This window comes from Suricata suricatta, chromosome 3 (assembly GCF_006229205.1).
Source record: "Suricata suricatta isolate VVHF042 chromosome 3, meerkat_22Aug2017_6uvM2_HiC, whole genome shotgun sequence".
NCBI classification, from domain to species: Eukaryota; Metazoa; Chordata; class Mammalia; order Carnivora; family Herpestidae; genus Suricata; species Suricata suricatta.
Window position 1 is genome coordinate 11,575,195 of NC_043702.1, and position 22,951 is coordinate 11,598,145.

Below are 22,951 nucleotides of genomic sequence, written 5' to 3' on the forward strand. Positions count from 1 at the left end.
GCTCACACATTGTATACTTAGGCAACCATCACAAGCAAGAAGAGACAATGTCCAAGATGCATGGTGATAGTTTTAGCCATGGGGGTGGGATGTGGTGTTAAAAGCAGAGCTAGTACTTTGGCTAGTGCCTGGGATGGAAATTCTAAGAACCCAGTGTAAAAGTAGGAAGGACCTTGATGAGTGAAAATGTTTTTCTTTGGGTTTTTGTTAGGACAAGAGTCAATTTTCAGGACAGATTCCCTTGAGTCCTTTTAAAAGAATAAATGAGCTCTTCATGTATGTAAGCAAAGTGATTTCAGAATAAAACAGAAGAAATGCAGAGTACTTTGGTATAGTATGCTAGCGATTGTGTAAAATAAAAGATGTGTGGCTTAGAACTTCTGAAGGGATCCAAGGGAATATCTAATAGTAACTGCTTGGTTAGTGGGGGTGGTTGTGATAAAGGAAAAGAAGGAGTGGAAGGAAGACTTTAACTTATACCTACAAATTGTTATATGATCAATGGCTAAAAAGGAAAGAAAGACCATAAAAAACAAAAGACTAAAGATATGCATTCTAAAAATCGTGCTGCTTGGGGTTTCATGTGAGAGTTAATGGGGTTATATGTTCTGGAAAGGGTAGAGAATGAGGTGAATGTCTCATATCATGGAAGGAAACATTTTATTTTAACAAGTTGTTTCAAATATACATCACCCATAATTTGTGTTCCATGTGGAAGTTAAAAACTTGACCATAAAGTCAAAAGTTGTGACATGTATGTAGATTAGAGAGAACATTTCCCAGGAGAACAGAAATCAGTCAAAACCACCTGTGTTGGGAATTGTATGAGTTTTTTTATTCTTTCTTGCTGTATTTAGTGGAATGGATAAAATTCAGGAGCAAACCCAGAGGACAAACAAACCTCAGGATGGGAGACTGGAATAAATGCCATGTGGCAATGGCTTGGTGATAAAGTACATCCTATTTGCAGGTGTTTTTGTTTTGTTTTGTTTTCTAGTTGGCATTAGCAATATTTTGGTTTAAAAACACCAACAAATTGACTCGTGATTCAGCCAAACCCAACTAAACAAACCAGAAAAGAGAGACAGAGTTGATGGTGATAATAAGAAACACTGCACTTCACAGTTTTGCTCTGAACTAGTTTCATCTGAAACATTTTTCCCTTGAGTCCCAGCAGCTTACAATACCAATTCATGGTTCATTCCAAACCTTCTCCTGCTGGTAGCTCTCAAGTGTGGTCAGTGGGGACAAAAATGGAAAGTGATTTTAGAGTGAGGGTGTGCAGTCTTTTACTATGAATGAAATTCCATCCAGGGTGAAGATTGATTGATTTGGGCATCTCATGGATGCTGCATAATTGTAAATAGGTGTTGAGTTCAAGTTTGGAAGAACTGGAAATTCTACTGCAGTATAGATTTATATTCAGGCGTTCCTATCTCAACACAATGCTAAAAATTATGGGCAATGAAAATGTTTTAATAATGTGAAAGTAAATAACTTAAGTAATTATAAAGAAAATGTTAAAAACAAGGATTTTTAGATTTAATCCTGATTCTGGTATTTCCTTGTCAGAGGCAGACACTCCGGGTAAAGACATTTCCTCCTTTTATTTTCATCCTCTGCAATCTAAGAGCCTCCATTCTTATAATCTTAGAAGTAGGCAGATAGATGTTGCTTTATGATGATACCAGATTGAACAGCTTAAGAAATGTTTTTGAGTCATTCCACGTGGATGAAAAGTAACTATCATAGAAAAATGCATTACGTTGACATAAAATGATTATTGTTTGGACTTATCAACAACACTCATAGTCTTACCTGTTCTTGAATTATGTTCCCTTGACACATCAGTGGTTGACCTAGCTGCTTTTTTGGAGACATTCGGATTGAAACTGAACCAACAATGTTCTTTCCTTACTTACGCAAGTTCTTCTTTCTGTTTTTAAACATCACTTCTTTGATCTAAAGCAAACTTGGAGACCGTTTCCTCTTCTCAACTGTAAGATAGATTCATTAAAAAGAAATTTTTCCAGTGCTCCAGTCTTGTTTATAGTAGTAAGTTCTTTAGAAATGTCCTAACTGATGTTTCCAAGGGTTCACAATAAAATATTAATCAATTGGGGCTGAACTACCAAACAGTGATTTCTGAAGGAAAGGATCAAATGGTCAACAAATCAACAAATGGGGAGAGCTATTAAATGCTCTGAAATTCTTGCTATTTATCATTGGTGTTTTGGTAATTGTGATTTATGGAGGAGAGTTACAATGCTCCGAGTTCATCAGGCTCCACTTCTGTACTGTGGCTCAGGCTCCCTGCTTTTGTTTGTAACATAAATCATGTCTGGATACCGAAGACTCCAGATCTGCTCAGCTTTAAGCTTTTTGTTTTGTTTGTATTCTTTGTGTTTCCTTATTAGGAGATTTTGGTGCTATGCTTAAAAGCATATTATTTCCCTTACAAGAAATATGGTCCAGAAATACTATTTCATATAAAAATTACTAGGAGACAGATGAGCTTCAAATTTATGGCACTTGATGCCCTCCCAGCTGTTTTGAAACTTTTATTGCTGTCGTTTTGAACCTGAATCACCGAACTCAAAGGCTGTTGGTTTTTGAAATCTTGACAATAAGTAGTTTATTCTTATTTGGGATCATTAAACAAGTTAGCATACTAAATGTTGCCTTGTGAAGTCACAGGTTGCCTTCACTCTTTAGGAATGCCCCCTAGATCCCTCTGCCCTTAAATCTTTACTTACTAAGCTCTTTCCCCTCATGCACAGTTCACATCCAAAGTCATTTCCTCAAATAGGAAATACTGTCTGGAGCTCCAGCGCTTTTATAAGAAGTCCCCTGCCATTTCTGTCTATCACATTACTCTGTTTTATGTCAATATCTGAACCATCTCTGAAATCATCTCACTTATCTGTTTCCCTTTTTATTGTCTGTTTCCTCTCAGTAGCAGGAAGCCTGCTGTGAGAGCTAGATCTTACTCTCCTTGTTTCATCTGTATCTCAGAGCGTCTCATTCAGTACGCAATAGGCACTCACCAAACCCTGGAACCAAATCCAATAAAGAAATTAAATTCAAGTTCGAAAATGTAAAAACAATTTTTTTTAAAAGGGGGCACTTGGGTGGCTCAGTCGGTTTAGTGTTCGACTTTGGCTCAGGTCATGATCTCAGGTTTGTGCTTTCGAGTTCCATGCCAGGCTCTGTGCTGACCTCTAGCTCAGAGCCTGGAGCCTGTCTTCGGATTCTGTGTCTTTTTCTCTCCCTGCCCCTCCCTTGTTCATGGTCTCTCTGTCTCTCAAAAAAAAAAAATGTAAAAAAAAATTTTTTTTTAATTTGAATTCGAAAAAATTTTCCCTCCTGCAGCTTCCTGTCTGTGTCCTAGTATGCACATATTATTTAATCTGTTCATCTTATTTCTTCTTCAGTACAAAAATTAGTTGAGCATCATGACTTAAAAGGTTGCATTAGGATCAAAACGTGTTCTAGCTTTAACATGGAAAATTCCATTTAATTAGTACAGTTTATGTCAAGAAAGCCCACTGCATTAGAGTGTATCACTCTACTAACAGATACCTGTAATTACATTTTAGTTGAGTTGTTGTTTTCCCTTGATTTTGAGAGAAAATTGACCTGATTTATAGTTTTCTTCTCTAGTGGATACTTCCTTTCTGTTTTAACTTTCACTTGATATCATGACATGGAAAAGAAAGGTCAGGTCTAAAAGGATACCTATGTCTGGCACCTGTCCACGGTTAGAACCTGATCAGATTTGAACCATGCTACTGAATTTCCCGTCCTTCAAAGTGGTCAGCAGTCTTTGGATGCACTCATGAATCCCTACTTTTCTTTTTTTTTCTGCAATTCAAATTCAAAGTCCAGATTTCAAGTGACTAAAATAAATAGATGACAAGAATTGACTTCTTCACTTCCAATTTTTTTATCAAACTATATTTTTGTGGATATTCTTATGATAAAAATTGTGTTAAGTTTATTCTTTTATTTTTTTAATTTTTATTTATTATTTTGTAAAATTTATTATTAGGATAAAAGTTATCTTACCTAAAATAAGGAATTTGATTCTTCCAATCCCCTTCTCATGTTAGTTTTCTCCTTGGTACTTAACAGTTTATCACCATTTAACAACCTCTCCCCCTCAATTTATTTATATTCATTTTCTTTTTTTATACAAATGCTATTTTTTAAAAAATATTTATTTATGTTAGGGAGAGAGAGAGACAATGCAAACAGGGGAGAGAGAGAAAGAGACTAGGACAGAGGATCCAAAGTGGGCTCTGTGCTGACAGCAGAGAGTCCTACGTGGGTCTCAAACTCACAAATTGTAAGATCATACCCTAAGCCAAAACTGGGCACTTAACCGACTGAACTACCCGGACACCCCATTTTCATTTTCTGTTTCTCTTCAGTAAGTTGGTAAGTTGCACATCAAAAATTTTTCTCATTTTTGTCTGTTTTATTCCTTGTGTCTACTATGTGTCTGTCACCTAGGAAAAATATAGCAAATATTTGTTGAATGACTAAATAAATATATCCATACCTATTTCTAGATTTTTTTCCATTGAATTGATTGCCAGAAAAGCAGGACCAAAGCTTGCCTCTGACTTCACATTTTTTATATTATGAAGTTGAGAATCTGTGGGAAAACTACAATTCAGCAAAAACAAATTCTTAAAAGAATCAGTAATTACTTAAGGACATAAAATTGTCATTGCTTAGTTTAACATATATGTTTTAAATATTACGTTTTCTTTAGAAGGGGAATTAAGAAAAACCCCATAAGAAGATATTCAAATTAGCTTATATGTAAAAAGTCAACGTTATATTTCTGGTGAATAGGAAAGGGAGCATTTTTTAAAAAACTTATGATTCTAAGGCACCTGGGTGACTCAGTCAATTAGTGTCCAACTTTGACGCACATCATAATCTTGCAGTTCATGAGTTCAAGCCCCACATCAGGTTCTATGCTGATAGCTCAGAGTCTGGAGTCTGCTTCAGATTCTCTGTCTCCTCCTCTCTCTGCTCCTTACTTCTCTCTCTCTCAAAAATAAACAAACAAAAACAAATTTTAAATTTATGATTCCGTGGTTATAGAGTTTAATAATCTCACAAAAAGGCTTCATAATTTTTCACTTTTCATTAAGAAAGAGGAAATAAATTTTGTCTATGTTTCTGACCACAGGTATTTATTTATATGTTGCCTATGAAGCAGGGGGAAAAGGTTTGGTTTTCACATCAGTCGAAATTTACATATATTTCTTTTTTCTTTTTTAGGATAACCTGAGTTTTTGAATGCCAAGCACCCCTTCCTTTTCTCCTATTAAGTTCGATTAAACTCAGGAGGAAGAACGTTTGAGCAGCATTTCTTTCTGTATAGTCCATAAAAGCAAAGGTTGTTCAGTGTTTCAAGTGGGATGGAGTTGCTCTGTGAGCATTTTCTTTCACAGAAAAACATAGCATCTGCTATTCACAAGACTGGCAAACAGAACAGCAAAGAGAGCTAAAGAGCAACTTGTCAGGACTTAATAAAAATCTGAATGACCTTTCCTTCTTAGAGGAAAGGGTTACTGATCCTAAACTGAGGCCACCTGTTGTCCCCATTTATTTCATAAAAAAATAAAAGTGTGAGAAATCCCAGATTATAGAATGTGGGCTTTTGGAATTAAATGAAACAGAAGAAATCATTTCCCCTTCTGAAACACATCCCCTCCATTTGTGTCCTCACTCATTCATTCCTTTATTCCAAGGGCTCATCATCTACTAGACAGATAAACTTGGAAATAATTACACTGGTAAGACAAATGTCCTTATAAAAATGTAGACAATGCACAGAAAAGGATTTGGTTAACTGTGCCTGAGAACTTAGACAAAACTTTTGTCAGAGAGTGACATTTGAACCATATTTTAAAAAATAAGGAGGATTTTTCTAGCAAGACAACATGCAAGGAACCTATTGATCAAAAGGAAATGGTGTTTTCAAAGCAATCAAGATGAAAAAGAGGAAATTTAAAAAAAGATGTAAATCCTTGCTTGGCCATTTTGTATTTTCCTGAATGCTAATATCAAATGTTCTTCTAACAATTATATATCTGCTTTTCATGTTCAGCTCAACAGAGTTCCTAATACACCAGGTTTAGATGACTGACTCCAGAGTGTCAGAGAGACATATTTTCAATGGAAATCATTTGCTTGAATCACTATGGTGAAGAAACGTACTCACAGACTGGCCAGTTACATAGCCTTAACATTGTGCAAGCATTTCCAGGATACCTATTCATAATGATCGGTCCTCTTGTAAGTGAAATGCTGCTGTTTTCCCATTACTGGTGATGGAATGTCTTGATTAATATCTCTCACTTTTCTTCATTCTACCTCCGGGGTGTTTTGGCCATGACTTCATGGGAATTCAATGGTTGCTTGGTAGAAATATTTGTGCAGTTAGGACAGCTCATATATTCTTTTGAAACAGATATTTCTTTGCTCCTTTCACTCCTTCTGGCCTTGTGACTCCTTCTTTAGCTGCCTTCACCTTCTTTCCATCCCCCTGAAAGGAGTTAGGACTTGTTCACACCATGATCTTTATATTTGTTCTTCTTAATCCTTGTCATTTACTCAATACTATGGATATTATAAAATTAAATAAATATTCCATATCTGGTCATTTTTGCTTAATATGTTAAGTAAATATGCAATTATTTGAGTTTTAAAGTTATAATAGAGCAATTTTCTTGTATGGACATAATAACAATGCTTATATTTTATAATAACAATCTTTTCTATTACTTTATGATAATAATTACATTTGACTTAGTACATTTTTATGAATTAGTGCAACATTATGAAAATTTACTATATTTAATGAAATAGAACATTAACCTTTAACATGTAGCTTTTAGATCTATATTTATATAAAGGCAATGGAAAGGAGAAAACTATTAAACAGAACCTTTTATTTTCTGTCTATAGTATTTATTGTATCTAAACATAAATTATGATCATTATTACTTGTCCCCATAAACATCAATTTCTACAAATGAAACATTTGTATTTTCATTTTTCTTAAATATGCCTAAGGTATTTGAAATTGAATACAGCCAGCATATTAACTATCAGCATAGCCAGAAAAAAAAAGCATTCTAAAATAAAAATATAAAGATTCTTAAGTCTTTATGTTTTTAACAATACAGTTGACCCTTGAACGACATGGAGATTGGGGGCACCAATCTTCCCCCACTCCACTGGTGCAGTAAAAAATTTGCATATAGCTTTCGACTCTCCCAAAACTGAACTACTAATAGCTTCCTGTTGACCAGAAGCTTTACTGCTAACACATAGAGTTGATTGACACCTATTTTGTGTGTTACATGTATTGGATATTAAATTCTTACAATAGAGTAAGCAGAAGAGGAAATGTCATTAAGAAAATCATAAGGAAGAAAAAATACGTTTATGAAACTGTACTGTATTTATTGAAAAAATTTCATGTGTAAGTACACCCATGCAATTCAGACTTGTGTGTTCAAGGGTCAACCATAGCAGATGTCAATAACATTTAGGATGAGGTACTTCAGTGATCCCATTTTGTATGTATATATATTTAAACATGATTAAGAGCATCTAATTGATTTTTCAATTAAGCAGCATCATTTAATTGGGAAAACACTGAATTACCCTGAAAGCACAATTTCTTGTCAACCTAATTTCATAGATTATCATTTCCATTGAATCATTAGTTTTTAATATCACATAGTAATACTTACTTTCTACAGGCATCATTTTAAGTATATTTGTTACCTTATCCAGTAATCAGAATAGCCCTATAAGGAAAGTACTGTGGACCACCTCTGCTCGGTAGATAAGGGAATGGAGACTCAGAATGATGAAGGTCCAGGCCGTATGGCCAGTAAAGCACTTCTGCCTCAGCTCTCTGCCGTCTAAGATAATAACCACTGTACTTTATTGTTTTTAATAATTAGGAATCCAGTTGGACTACTCATTCTAAATTAGCAGTGTATTGGAAGATAACTTAATAAGTAATAGAAAGTTATATGTAGAATCATGATCAACAGAAAACTGGTGGCAGCACTGATAGTATACTTACAGGTATTAGTTATGTCACCTGTGTAAATCTAATTTCTCTGGTCCTGGTTTCTTGATCTATGAAATAGGAATCATGATATATCTTTCACCAGCTGATTTTAAAGATTCAATCTTTTGAAGACTTAAAGGTTTTGTGAAACAGAAGTTATTACAAAACACAAGACATTTGTAACCTGTTTCTCCTGGACTTAAGACATGCATGTTTTTGTTGTTTTGATTGGTGTTAGTAGTAGAAGTCAGCAAAAAACCTACATGAAGTTAAGAAGAAATGATTTTAAATATTTTAGATCCTTAAAAGTTGCTGTATCATTATTGAATTTGTATTTTGTAAAAGTAACTGGACAATAATAAATATTTTGACATTTTGTCCTGGTTCAAATAATTGATTTGGCTCATTTCTACTTATAAAACCATTCACTGTTATATACCTTGATAACTATACAGATTTTGGGAGATCTACCACCAGGAATTTCACCAGAAGGCATTGTGGTATGGCAATTCAAACAAAAATCTCATTCAAGTGTTTATTTAGTGCCCAGTATGTGCCTGACCCTTTTTTGTAAGGGAGTGACATAAACATGAATAAAGCAAGTGGATTCCTCAAGCATTAATTAAGCAAGCTTGAAGAAAGACATTTCAGCTTTTATTTATTTAAAAAAATTTTTAATGTTTTTTATTTATTTTTGAGAGACAGAGAGACAGCATGAGCAGGGAAGGGTCAGAGAGAGAGGGAGACACAGAATCCAAAGCAGGCTCCGGGCTCTGGGCTAGCTGTCAGCACAGAGCCCGACGTGGGGCTTGAACTCACGAGCCATGAGATCATGACCTGAACCAAAGCTGGATGCTTAACCGACTGAGCCACCCAGGCGCCCCGACATTTCAGCTTTTAATAACACACAGTGGGTTAAGTGCAATGATAGAGTGTCATTAGGGGAAAGAGGAGAATCTTTAAACCAGGCTTCGAAGAGGAGGGGTACTGATCTGATATTCAGAGAAGAGTAAGACTTAGAATAGCAGAGGTGGTGTGGAAAGGTGTCCTGCTGAAGGACTTAGAATTCACAACAAAATGGAGAACTATCACCTTGGTTGAAGGAACTGGAATGAGGGAAACATAATAGGGTGCAGAAAAGAGACAAGGCTGGTCTAGATCACCTAGAGCTCTGAGCACTTGTCTAGACTGTTAGAACTCGATCATAAATCTTATGGAGATCAATGAAAAGTCTATAAAATTTGCATTACCACATTTGAAATTTGGGAATATCGTTCTGATGATACAGCAAAGGAAAGTCAGCCACCCAGGAGGTAGAGAGGGAAGCCTTCTGTACGTATCCATATGAGCTGTGAAGAGAACTTGGGAAGCAGAGGAAGAGAAGATAGGTGAAAGATGGAATACTTTTAAGTGTTGACTGCTTGAATAGAGACTCCTTAGTTTCTAGAATGGCAGTTGGGAATGGATAGTGGGGTCATTATCTAAGATTGGGAACACAAAGGGAGAGAAGTGGGCATGCTTGGGAAAATTTGGATGTTTGTGTGTGGAATTTCAGGTAGTAGTTTGGGGTTTAGATATAATCTTGAGAGTGTTTTCTGGCATATGCAACTATCCTTCACCTGAACAAAGAGAAGTGGTCCCCTCAAACATTAGATGTTCTTCACTTGACCTCCTCTATGCTCAAGTAGACATTTCTCTTGAGTGATGCTTATAATCTCTCTAAACCATTCAATATTAGCTGTATTCTCTCTTGGGGATAGAATCAAGGCAACTGTCAATCAAGGCAACTCTCTCTAACCCTAAATGACTAATTTAGTCCTTGTGCAGATATATTTTATTGACCAACCATGGACAGAGTCCCAGGTAAGAGGACTTTGGTCACTGGTATTAGCTGGTACCATGAACAAAAATCAGAACAGTTTAGATGTAACATAATTAATATGAAGTGGGTATAAGACAGAGGCAGACAGATGTTGACTATGATTATAGATAAGCAGACAAGATAGTAGAATTAGGAAAGACCTACATGGAGGCTATGGAGTCAAGTATATGGCTATACTTCTCTCCTGTTGATCTACATAAGGTACTGAGAAAAGTGCCTGGGCACATCACAATGATTATGCAAACATTTGCTTGTGTGTCAAAGTACTTCTTTGTAAAAGGTAAGAAATATCCTATAGAGAGGGAGAGTTCAGGTTTTAATATTCCTTCAGAGACAGAAGGAAATGAGGAATAAAGGTTCAAATAGAATTTTTCTGTTCGGTTTCATAGTTACTCTGTTCTCAGAGAGGACTTAAAGTTCTATACATGAACAGTAGATCTTTTTGATTGTTTTAAGTTTATTTATTTATTTAAAGCACAAGTGGGGGAGGGGCAGAGAGAGAGGGGAAGAGAGAATCCCAACCAGGCTCCACACTGCCAGCACAGAGTTTGGTATGGGGATTAGACACACAAACTGTGAGATTGTGACCTGAGCTGAAATCAAGAGTTGGATGCTTAACCAACTGAGCCACCCAGGCATTTATGATCAGTAGATATTAATCTTTCTTGATTAGCTAGGTCCCAAGCTTCCAAGAGTGAGCTAGCAGGTAATGGGTTAGGAGTTTTGAGGAAAGAAGTGGAACATGGAACACCTGATAAGGATCATGGAAAAGATGACTCTGGATAACTGGGAGGGCTCCTGTGGTTATTAATGTATGAGCTTGGAAATTATTAATTACTATTAGCTCTCATCATCAAGATCACTGAGTGATATTCTTTAGTAGCATTCAGAATCTGGGAGACAGTAAAGGCAAGTTAGGCAATTAGATTTACCTACATCTAGACTATTCCAGGGTAGGTGAGGAGGTGAGGAAGGAAAAACAAGAAAGCAAGAAATTTAGGGTTTAGGGAAAGGACAAGGAAGTGTTTATATGACAGGCCTAACCAAATGGGCTGGAACTGGAAGGAAGTTAACCTGGAAAATGAAGGTAATTAGGAAGCATTGATGGGTGCCACAGCCAGACCATTTCTAAGAGGGTAAGAGTTAGAGAGAGTTCGAATCATGAGTTTGTGGTTGGAAAGTGGATATTTGAATTTAATGAATACTCATGGATCTTTAAAAAATATCACCAAAGCTTATGGAAACTGATTGTGTGAAGATAAAAATTACTGAAGAGGTCAAGAAGCAGTTTGTTTAAGATAGTAGAACCATCGAAATGGACATGGGGTCATCTAAGATGATGGATATAGAGCACAGATTTACTGCTAAAAATCATTAGTAATATGGAGAAGGAAGGAGAGTGCAAGTTGATATAGGCATGTGGAGTCCAAAAGAGACTGTAGGAGGTCAGATTTGTGATGTTATATAAGTAAAAATTGGCAACAAGAAATTATTGAATAATACCTACACACTTGGTGGTCTCCAAACCTCTCTGTCTTCTTAGCCTTGTGGGAATATGGAGTTGGAGAAGGTGCAGCTTCAACTTGAGTTGACTGAAAGCAAATGGGAAAAGCCTTAAGAAGAAAAACTTTTATCTTAAGGAAAAATAGAGGGAAATGTGAACTTAGGGATGGTTTTAGATAGAGGGAACCTTTTGAGAACAAATTGAGGGTGATGTTAGAAATAGAGTTAATAGTTGAACATGCATTCCAGAGGGCATCCTTAAAAGCTTTGGCAAGGAGAGACTTAAAGAGATGATGAGTTGAATGAAATAGGGCTTGCATCAGAGTTTGGCAGGGAATGGAGAACAAAAGGACTTGAATTTTGGATAGAAGCCAACAATGGCAAGGATGTGACAGATAATGGCACTGAATGGTCTAAAAATTTGGAATAGAACTTTGATGTATAATTGTTTTTGTGCCAACAGAACACTGGGCCCAAGGAAGGATCTTATTCTGTATGTTGTCCTGTCAGCAATTTGCAGTCTTTGCTCATTATTACAAATAGACCCTTGATAAAAATGATGTGTTTTGATTTGCCAAAGCTCAAAATTGTATATAAAGAACAATGTAGTTAGAACCCAATCAAGATGTTGTCACCAATCCCTTAAAACTCATTGAATCTCATGAGCTCAAATATTTGCCAAATAGCTAATGGTGCTCATCCATACTCATTTTCTCTTTCTGTTCACATGTCCAGACTACATTTTCCAGTCTTCCTATGTTTAGGTTCGCATCTAACTTCAATGATTGAGTTCTACCCAATAATATTGATGGGGATGATATATATCACTTATGGATCTACTCCACAAAACTCTCCCAAGCTCCTTTACCTAATGCCTGTCTAAATGCGGAGGTTTCTGAGAACCTCTAGGAATCACAAGATGGGAAGAACTTAGAGCACAAGATATTTCCCTCACTGCCTCCATTGACTCATACTACATGGGACAAAAAATATAAATCTTTATGATATAAAACTAGTAAGAATTGGAGATTATTTGTCATATCAATGGCCTTACCCATCTTTTATCTCTGGAAGATATCTTTGCTGTATGAGCTGATGGCAAACTCCATAGAGTTTTGGAGCAAAGGCATATTTTCTCAGCAAGTAATTTTTTATTTTGAAGAGGGGATCCTAACTTGTTATTGCAACCTCATAGAGACCTAATATATCATAACTGTGTTATCCAAGAACAGTGTCTCCATCATCAGTTCAGCTTCATCTGGTTGGCTGAGCCATGAAGTCAAGTGCTCCCTTGGGCACTCCCCATCAAATGGAAGTTGAATTCACAGGCCTGGATCCAAGTGTGTCCTGATGGCACAAAGTGGCTAATATACCCACAATGCCTCCTTCTACCATCCTGCTCCTTCTCTCTCAAAATACTGTTATGACCTCAAGAGTAGTTTTCTGTGAACAAATAACAATGGGAAGAGAAAGAGCCTCATTTAAGATGACTACATGTGATATGCTGGCATCAGCATTACAACCTGCTGCAAAGGTGGCCCTGAGGGACAGTCAAGGAAGAGAAATCCTCCCAGTGGCTAGAATTATGCATAATATTTACCAAATTTGAAGTTCACAGATAAATCACCTCTTCTCAAAATATATTCTCTGCATTATGAACAGTCCTTAAATATTAATTAGATAATATCCCTTGCTTGCTCAAAATCATTCTGTAGCTTCCTATTAAATTTTGTATTGTTTTATACTTGTAACTTTGATCTACCAGGCCCTAAGTAGTATATCCCTGGCTTTACACTAGAACTTCAATGTGAACTGCCCTTCCATTTGCTGCTCTAGCCACTGGTTTTATTTTAATTCCAAAACATCAACTTTTTGGCCCCACACAGACTTTCACCTCTGCTAACTGGCAACTTGGCTGGCTTTCTCATCGTTTGGAGTTTGGCTTAAATTTGATCTCTTCTGATAGGTCTTTGCTCATCTTCTAACATCAATTAAGCTTCCTCTGTGACTCTACCTTTTCCAACATTTCTTATGCATCTTGCTCTTTTCCTTCATAACAGGTATCCATATTTATGCAATGTTTTATATATTGTTTTACTTAAAAGTTGTTTTCTTCATTGTATCATAAATTCTATAAAACACCCTGTCCATTTTGTTTACCATCAAATATAGGACAATTTATGGCTCACAGTGGATGGAGGGGAGACTTGTGTTGAACAAAGAATGTATAAATACCTGACGTTGAAAAGAAGCTGAGGAGAATGTGGGTCCCTAGGTGGAATGCAACTGTTCATGTACCAGGAAATTCATTTGACTTATATAAGCCATGGCAAAGAAGAAATCTAGGAAGTTGGTAGAACAAAGTCAGCAATCCTGTGAAAAGCAGGAAGAGGTAGAAATGATATAGATTTGGAAAATGGTGGAACAAGATAGGTCCTGCAGATATTGGAGTCCAGCCAAAAGATGAGCAGAAACTCACCCAGGACCAATGGTGGCATCCTTTAAGAGGAAGTCTATTTATGCTACTCTGACTGGCATTTCTTCCTTCCTCGTTTTGTTCTTTTCTTATTCTTTTCTTCACTTTCCTAAACAAAACAAACAGAACAAAACAGACAGACAAAAATCTAATCAGTCAAGATTTGAGGCTAAAATATTGAGGACAATAAAGGTCATTATAGTGAGTGAAATTTCCAGAAGCCTCTTAAATCATTCATTAAAGAAAAAAAACAGTATCTATGTTGCTGTTCTTTAACAAAATAAAAATTAATTTCCTTCATGAAATATTTAAATTTTATTGCCAAATTATTGTAATGATGTTTTTCTCAGCCGAGACAGTCCAGGAAATACAGTTTCTAATAAAAACTTGTAAAAACATCAAGAGAGAAAATTCCAGATTTCCAACTGGAGTGCATCCCTAAAGATGATTAAACATTAATATCAAAGGAACACACACCCATATATAAAAAGCAGACCATCAAAGGTCACATTTTTGAAGGTAGAAGATTAAGGAAACAGATATCCCTGAGGGTAATTGAATGTTACTACTAACTTCAAAATAGTCTCGTTTTAGTTATTTTTTCAAGATGTCAAAAAATCCTGTAGTCATTCCAGTCATTTCATGCCTAAAGTTTTCCCCACAGAAATAAGATATTTTTCAGGAAAATGTTACTAAAGGAATGAAGGATGAATGTATCAAACATCTGCAGAAGATCTGTAAGATTGAATAAGACTTGGTCATTTCATGCTATGTTTATTCCTTTCTCCTCCTGGCTTGTAGAGTTCCTTGTGACACAAGCATTTTCTTTACTACAAAAAAAAATGCTCCGAAGTATATGTAACTTCATAAATTATACCTGTTTATGTAATCAAATATGACCCTCAAGAAAAACAACAACAACAACTGAAGGTGCATTGTATCGTGTAATTAATGGCAAGCAACAAAAATAAACTCATTTAAATCATAAAGAAACTTACCAGAAAATCAGCGGCAGCTCATCAAGTCTCCTAGAGGATCAGAGAACTGTTGTGGGGGATGCAACCAGGAGCAATACTTCAAACTGTGCCCCAGAACTACACATAAACTATCACTAGGGGACACAATCAAGGTAGCCAGTACCATCAACTTCATTGGTGTCCCTGAAAACTGACACAGTTGATGATTCTTCTGCATCCCCACCCCCATGGTCTAGCCAACCACAATGGATTCTATGTGGACCCTGTTTTCTTGTCCTTCTATCTCAAGATTCAAAGTTCAGGAAAGGTGCATGTGATTGGAGGAGCCTAGGTCTTGCATCTGTGCCCTAACTTTTAGGCCAGCTGACATTCTCCAAATCTAAATTAGGAGGTAGTCTTTCCTATAAGCTGGGCACATATCTTGGACATAGGGAGGACGATGGACTCATAGGTGACCTAAAGGAATAAAAAAATACCTGCTCCTGTGGATATTAGTTTCATTTAATATAGGTAATACAGGTTTTGTTAAAACCTTTTTCTTAAAAAAGAATACATACTTTTTAAAGTAGTTAGTAAAACAAAAATGTGTTTGGAGTCAAAAGTTCCAGGATCAAGTCAAATCTTGTACACTTAAGCTCATTAAACCCTAGTATTCTCTCTTGCATGTGTGTGTGCGTGTATGTGCAGGTGCGTGTGCATTTAGATAGAATTATAATTTGTTTTTGTCTCACATCATTATAGAAATGTTCTAATGAGATGTATGTGAAAATAATTTGAAAATGTAGAACTAAAGGGATTGAAGTGAGATAAGACCAGATTCGAATCTCCTCTCTGTGTCTTACTTGATGTATAACCTTCAACTTGTTATTTAAATTATCCAAGCTTTAGTTTCCTATTACATTACATCCTATTACATTAAATGGAATAAAAATGCCCACTTTTCAGAGTTCTCAAAGAGTTTAAGTCGGATAAAATGGTTAAGTACTCATAACATACCTTAGAGAAAGCACTCAACAAACAATAAATCCAGCAAGGAGCCGTAGGTATGTCAAAATATCATTTATTTTTTACTAAACATTGTTGTATGCAAGATAGGAATACACATATATCTATGTCTTCCTAAGAACCCATGCATATATATATCCATCTTTCGAAAGTTTTAAACGCCTTTTTACCCTAAGGAATAATATAATACATCGATCTAAATCACATTATGAAAAGAGGAAAGATTCTTGGCATCTGTTGGAAATAGTATTGCAGAGATGTTTGAGCTGGTCAGCCCTAAAATATTTCTTTTGTACTGCATGTGATATCAGGGCATGTGGCAGTTTGTTTGTGAGCTATAACAAGCTCTCTTTCTGATTGGGATTTGCAAATGTTTCCAGGGAGCCTATAGCACTTGTTAAAACAAAGCGGGAAATTCCTCTTGGATGAAAGAGTATATTACCTTTAGGACTGATAGGATTATGCACTAAGCCCTTAGAAGTGAACTGCTAGAAAGGGCTATGACTTTGAGAGGGTAACTGCATGATGACATCTGTTGCCCAGTGACACCTTTGTGCTCAAGTGAATTTGGGCCCAACAGTCTTGTGATACTTTTCCTATCTGGGAAAAATGCCATCACATTTCATGCTTCAATGCAGTGAAGGTTGAGATAAAAGAAAATGAATCTCCCCCTTTATTCAACAGCTTTTATTGAACTCTACTATAGTCTGGTCATTATTGGCTCTAGAAATAACATGAAAATTAGATGAGACACTGCCTCTTTTCACATTCTAGTAAAGTAAAATATTTTTTTTTAATTTTTTTTATGTTTTTTATTTATTTGAGAGAGACAGTGCGAGCACGGGAGGGTCAGAGAGAGAGGGAGACACAGAATCTGAAGTAGGCTCCAGGCTCTGAGCTGTCAGCACAGAGTCCGATGCGGGGCTCGAACCCACAATCGTGAGATCATGACCTGAGCTGAAGCCAGATGCTCAACCGACTGAGCCACTCAGGCGCCTCTAGTAAAATAATTTTTTTAACAGTTAAAGTACAAGATGACAGCTCTCATAACTGAGGCAGATAAAGCAGGGGCAGTAATCCACATATCTTTGAGAAGCCAGAGGAAGTCACAACAGCTAGGACTTCAAAGATACATAGAGATGTGCTTGGGAAAAATGAGCATAGAAGAGCAAGGCAGGCTGAGGAAATTCAGTTACAAAATCCCAGGGCTTGGAGTCAACATAGTTCAGATTCAGAGAAGGGCCAGTATTCTGGTGTGGTCATGTGAGGTGAGCAGTGAGCAGTGAGAGATGAGGCAGGATCAGAACAAAATGGGCATTAAATGCCTGCTAAGGATTGCTAAATTTTATCCTGGAGAGGACTATTATTGCCTTTGGCTATCTCCTTTAGACCAAATGATTTTTTAAGTTTATTTATTTATTTTGAGAGAGAGAGAGAGAAGAGACAGAGACAGAGAGACAGACAGAGAACACAGGGAAGGGGCAGAGAGAAAAAGAGAGAGAGAATCCCAAGCAGGCTCTGCACCTTCAGCGCAAAGCCCGATGAGGGGCTCAAACTCATGTGAGATCATGACCTGAGCCAACCAAAAGTCGGATGCTTAACTGACTGAACCACCCAGGCGGCCCTTTAGACCAAATGATTTAACACTCTCTTGGGTAATAAAAGGCAGATTAATTCAGTGTGAAATTTTGATGTATGTCTTACTAAGTGTCAGGTACTGATCTAAAAGTTCTCAAAACCCTCTTTTAGCATTATCGCCTACCATCTTGGTTAAGCTTCCATTCCAAAGTCAGACACCCAGCGAGCAGCAAAGCAAGGCTCATACCCAGGAAGTCGGGTCCCAGGGGTCACTCGTTTTAACCTCTGGTATCCTGCCTCTCCAGACAGGTCTTCCATTCCTTTGCATCCTTAGCCAATATCATAGAGTGTATTGTTTAATGATAAGTCACTAATATTTGTCAATGGATCCAGATCTTTCAATGTTAAGAGGCTTAATGAATATGATAGTTAAATGTTACATATTAAGACAGAAAGCTATCTTTTTAGTGTTCTCCAAATGTAACACCAGAAATGAGAGATTATTTGGCCAATCTTCATCCTTACCCTGGATATTGAAAACTAAAGCTGAGAAACAGAAGGCAATTGTGCTTTTTGGCCAAAGACTGTAAGCATGTGACCTCAGAGCTGTCAGTGGCCATGTCTCCACCATGAAGAGAAGCATGAGAACAGAAATTTGGAGAGAGAAAGGACCGACTGTGTTCTGGACCTAAGTCCTGTTGTGCCTTACAGGATCCTTTGCCTTTCTAATATCTGACTATCAAACTATCAAGCCCCTCCCCCCCTTTTGTTTTTTGAGTGAGCTACTTAGGGAGTTAGGACATTTGTGGCATTAACTCTGAATATATGACAGCATATATATATTTGTCTTCATTTTCATTTTTAGAATAGTTAAGTTGTTTTTTTTTTTTTTTGAGAGACAGAGCAAGACAGCGCAAGCAGGGGAGGGTCAGAGAGAGAGAGAGGGAGATACAGAATCTGAAGCAGGCTCCAGGCTCCCAGCCAGCTGTCAGCACAGAGCCCATGGCGGGGCTGAAACCCAGGAACTGTGAGATGATGACCTAAGCCGAAGCCGGACGCTTAACCAACTGAGTCACCCAGGCACCCCTAGAATAGTTAAGTTCTTAAAAGGTAAACTTTCATTGCATGAATTGATGTAATAATATGAGTAATACCTAAGTGAAATGATATAAAATGCCTCTCCTCTAAATGTCTTTTTTCTTGATCTCGTGCAAGTAAAATTTTGTTATTGCCATTTAAACATACAGTATTCAGAGTTTCTTTCTGGATCCATAACAAATGACAATGTGAAAGAAAGATAGCAGATACAGATACATGATACAGAAAGAGAAGAAGGAAATAGTCTCTAAAAATGGTGTATGGTCCCTTTTTAAATAATAAGGCTCTTTTGGGACCTCTAGCAAATTTCAACTGGTAGACAAATTAGGCTATAGGGTGCTAAGAAATTTTAGGAGACTCTCATTTGAGTGTGATATAAAAAATATGTTATGACCGTAATGCATGAACAGTGACCAATCAGATTGGTTACCAGCCTTCACCAGACAGTATATAGTCATACTTTTAGGGTGAGGACTTGCTGAACACAGGCCACTCCTCATTCCAGGCTCTCATGCTGTCCTGAAGCATTGTCTTGCTCCTGTAGTCTCCATTATTACCCTCAAAGACCCATCACACACACAAACACACACACACATGCGCGCACACACGCACACACACACATACACACAAGCATGCACACACATACTTCATTGACTTAAGCAGGAATTCTGGTATTTCATTGAAAGCGGAATTGGGCCCATGAGCTTAACAAACACATGTTTTTCCTATTAAGGTGAAGGCGGCTTGTTTTAAAATTTAAACAAGGGCTCTGTTTTGTATGACTATCATTTGACTATTTTCTGGCATTTTAATAACCTTTATTTATGGGATTCTTTTCATATTACAACATCTTCTATGTCTTTTGAGAAAATGTTAAATCTCAATGTTCAAAAGAAAACCCATTTGACCTCAGTAACACTTTTACCCACAGGGAGTTCAAAATATCTTTGGCCTTTGTGCTTTGTGTTTGAAGCTGCTGTTTGTGCTGATTTTAGATTCTGTGCTTGGTTTGCACACTGGCAGGAAGACATATGCATGGATTGTTGGAGGCAGGGGTGACTCGGATGTCTCACCTTTGACCCTGGGACTAAGCAGCCCCCACGGTGAGGGCCAGTTTAGTGAGAAATGTGGTGACGAATGGATTCTCTATGTGGTTCTTTCACCATAGCATCAACATGTAGCTCAGAGGCTCCAGCACGTCCCCCTTTAAACTCCATTCTATCCTTGACTGTTAATTAGTATATAGAATTTTAACATATTCTCCCTTTAAATTCCATTCTAACCTTGACTGTTAATTAATATATAGAATTTTAACCTATATATAGTTATGATGAAAAGGTTAAAGGACAGTCAGGAATTTGAAGAAAGATCTCAAAGTGGAGGGGCACTCTTTTTGGGTAGGGAGAAAGACATCTCATAGGAATTGGTAATACAGGAGAGAAAAGTCTAGAAACAGGAAGTTGAGAGGTGCAAGAAAAGGTTAGAGGACAAACTATGGAAATCAGAGGGGGCAGAGAATAAATACAGCAATATCATATGAAGATAAAGTGTACAGGAAAGCTGTCCTGGAAGTCTTCACTTCCATGGCAAGGAATCTTTATAGCTATTCAGGTTGACAGAGACACCAAGTTGTTGGAGAGTGTGATGGGAAGTCAGCAGTTCACTTACACTGATTCTCACACTCACGCTAGGAATGTTCTCCAATACCGGAGGTCCAGCAGAGATCGACCATATGCTTCTCTATTACAGTCTAGTAACAAGAAATTACCAAAATCTAGAAACCCTGCTAGCCACTTCTATAGAAAAGAAATCCTGATTGTCCTGTAAGTTGAGGATCATAAGAAAATTACTATTAAAAAGACAGCAAAAACAAAGCTTTCATTCATACAAATTCCCATGTGATTATTCAACACACGAGCGGTAAATCAGGTCAGCAGTAATGAGTTTACACCCCTCACTGCATGCAACACATGTTTAAAGCTTGCAATTTTCTCTACTTAGGTTTGCATTTTTAAATGGATCCAAAGTTTGAAAAAATTTGCATTACTTTTTCCTTTGTAAGAGATTTTTAGGTTGGTAGAAACAGGAAAGTATGAACTGTGGACAGATAAAGATACATTTTATTTTCCTTTGAGACTCGACATATGGGCATCCTGTAAAATATATCATTACTGTTATTAAGAGACCTAATGTAAGAAAGGAAAGAGGCTGAAAATACAAAATTAAAGATTTTTTGAATCAGGCAGTTTGTACTTTAAATGCTTACATATTGGTACAACACTAGGTTACACTAAGCTTGCGACTTGGGGTCAGCAAACCATGGCCCATGGGTCAACTCCAGCCCATGGAGAGAGCCACATTCATTCATTTCTCACTACAGTGGCAGAGTTGAGCAATTGCTACGAAGACCATATGGCCTGCAAGCCTAGAATATTTACACTCTGTCCATTTACAGAAAAAGTCTGCCAACATATGCTTTGGACAGAGGCTGCAATAATACTTGGAGATATTTCTAAAGACTCCCAGGCATACAGTAGACCACAATAAGCCTGGTCTTCCCATGCTTTTCAGGAAGTACTGAGGTTAAGAAAAACTTCAGGGGCAGGTTTTCAGACAAAAGGAAGATAAGACTATGTGTCCTAGTGGAACACGTGGATGGGGCTGGTGCCCTCGGGGTCATGATTCAACGACTGCATGGACACCAGCCTCAAATCTGTTTTCTAACCAGTAGGCAGCTCTTACTCTTCATTCCTGTCATGTGAAACTTTAGCCACCTGGTCCCAGGAGCAGTGAGGGCCTGCCAGAGTGAGGGCTCAAGCTGATTAGCCTGATTTGCTATACCATAGGATTTGGCTGTGAGAAGTCACACAAAATCAGGACACTGGGAAACATAGGCACTTATTGAACAAGGTTGTTATGTGATTAAAAAAAAACAACAACCCACCACGTGATGCACACAAAAGACATAAAATGTGTAACCTGAGAGAGAAAGAGCTACCAGCTGGCGTCAGGAACCAAGAATTCCCAAGAATGGCAGGATTTGAGGTGGGCTCCGAGGAACGGGTAAAAAGATGGTAAGTGGAGAAAAGTGAGAAATGCTTCCCTGTGGAATCAGTGGAGATTTTCTCTTCTCTGCCTATAGCAGAGATAAGCAACAGCTGTCTGACTTCCTACAGAGAATGGCCTTTGTGCACAGGAACTGAGGACTCAGTCCAGGCTTTACGCTCTCGGAAAAACATCATCTCAGACCTTCAAGATAGGGCATCCGTCAGCACAGTTCTCACCGTTATTCATTCTGGAATTTTTATTTGTCTTATCAAGTTTCTCCCCAGTGCTGTCACATTTGAAAGCCGCAGGAAATACCTTGCATTTGACACACTGAGAAAGAAAGAAATGCTTATACATAAATCAGTTTAAATGGAATTCACATGGAATGAATTTCGAAGAAATATCAGTCAACTTACTTTCAAAGTAGAGGAAATTGGGGTGTTAGAATAATTTCCCAGAGTGACAATTAGTGCCAGATTCGTTACCGAATTCATGTTTATTGACTGAGTGTGTAGCGCCAATATGTAATCAACATGCATGGATGAGACTTGACTGTTGACATATTTTTAAAAAAATTTTCCTTTGTAGGGGTGCCTGGGTGGCTCAATTGGTTAAGCAGCCAACTCTTGATGTCAGCTCAGGTCATGGTCTCACAGTTCACAGGATTGACCCTCCTTGTCAAACTGCACTGAAAGCAGAGAGCCTGCTTGGGACTCTCTCCCTCTTTTTCTCTCTGCTCCTTACCCACTCACTGAAGTGATCAGGACAATCCTGATTCATATGTGTTATCCTTGTATTATTAATAGAGTACCCTTTATCACTCTTAAAACCGTTTTGGTTTGGGTAATAAATTATGTGTTCATTCTACCAATGGTTCTCACTGCCCCTCCCCTTGGGCCTCCCTACAAATAGCAACTAGAGGGTTAATGGTAATGCAGGTGGGGTCTACAGAAGGGAGTGTGGCCAAGAACCAAGACTGGTAACCCTGCCTAATCAGCAAGTAAATATTTTGACTATTATCCCTGCAGGTTTGGTCTTTTTCAGATTTTCAAATGCTGTAGATGGTTGAGAGAGATTCTCTTTTAGTCTATGACTATAAACTGCACCCCTGGAGGGGAGGCATCAAATCCTTCTGTGGCTTACATGGCCCTGGATGATGTGGCCCAAGCCATATATCTGTACCTTTCTCCAGACTCACCCTTATTCTCTGTCCTTTTGCCATGTGGGCCTCCTCTCAGTTTTATGAGAGCAGCTCTTTAGTCTTATTCTCC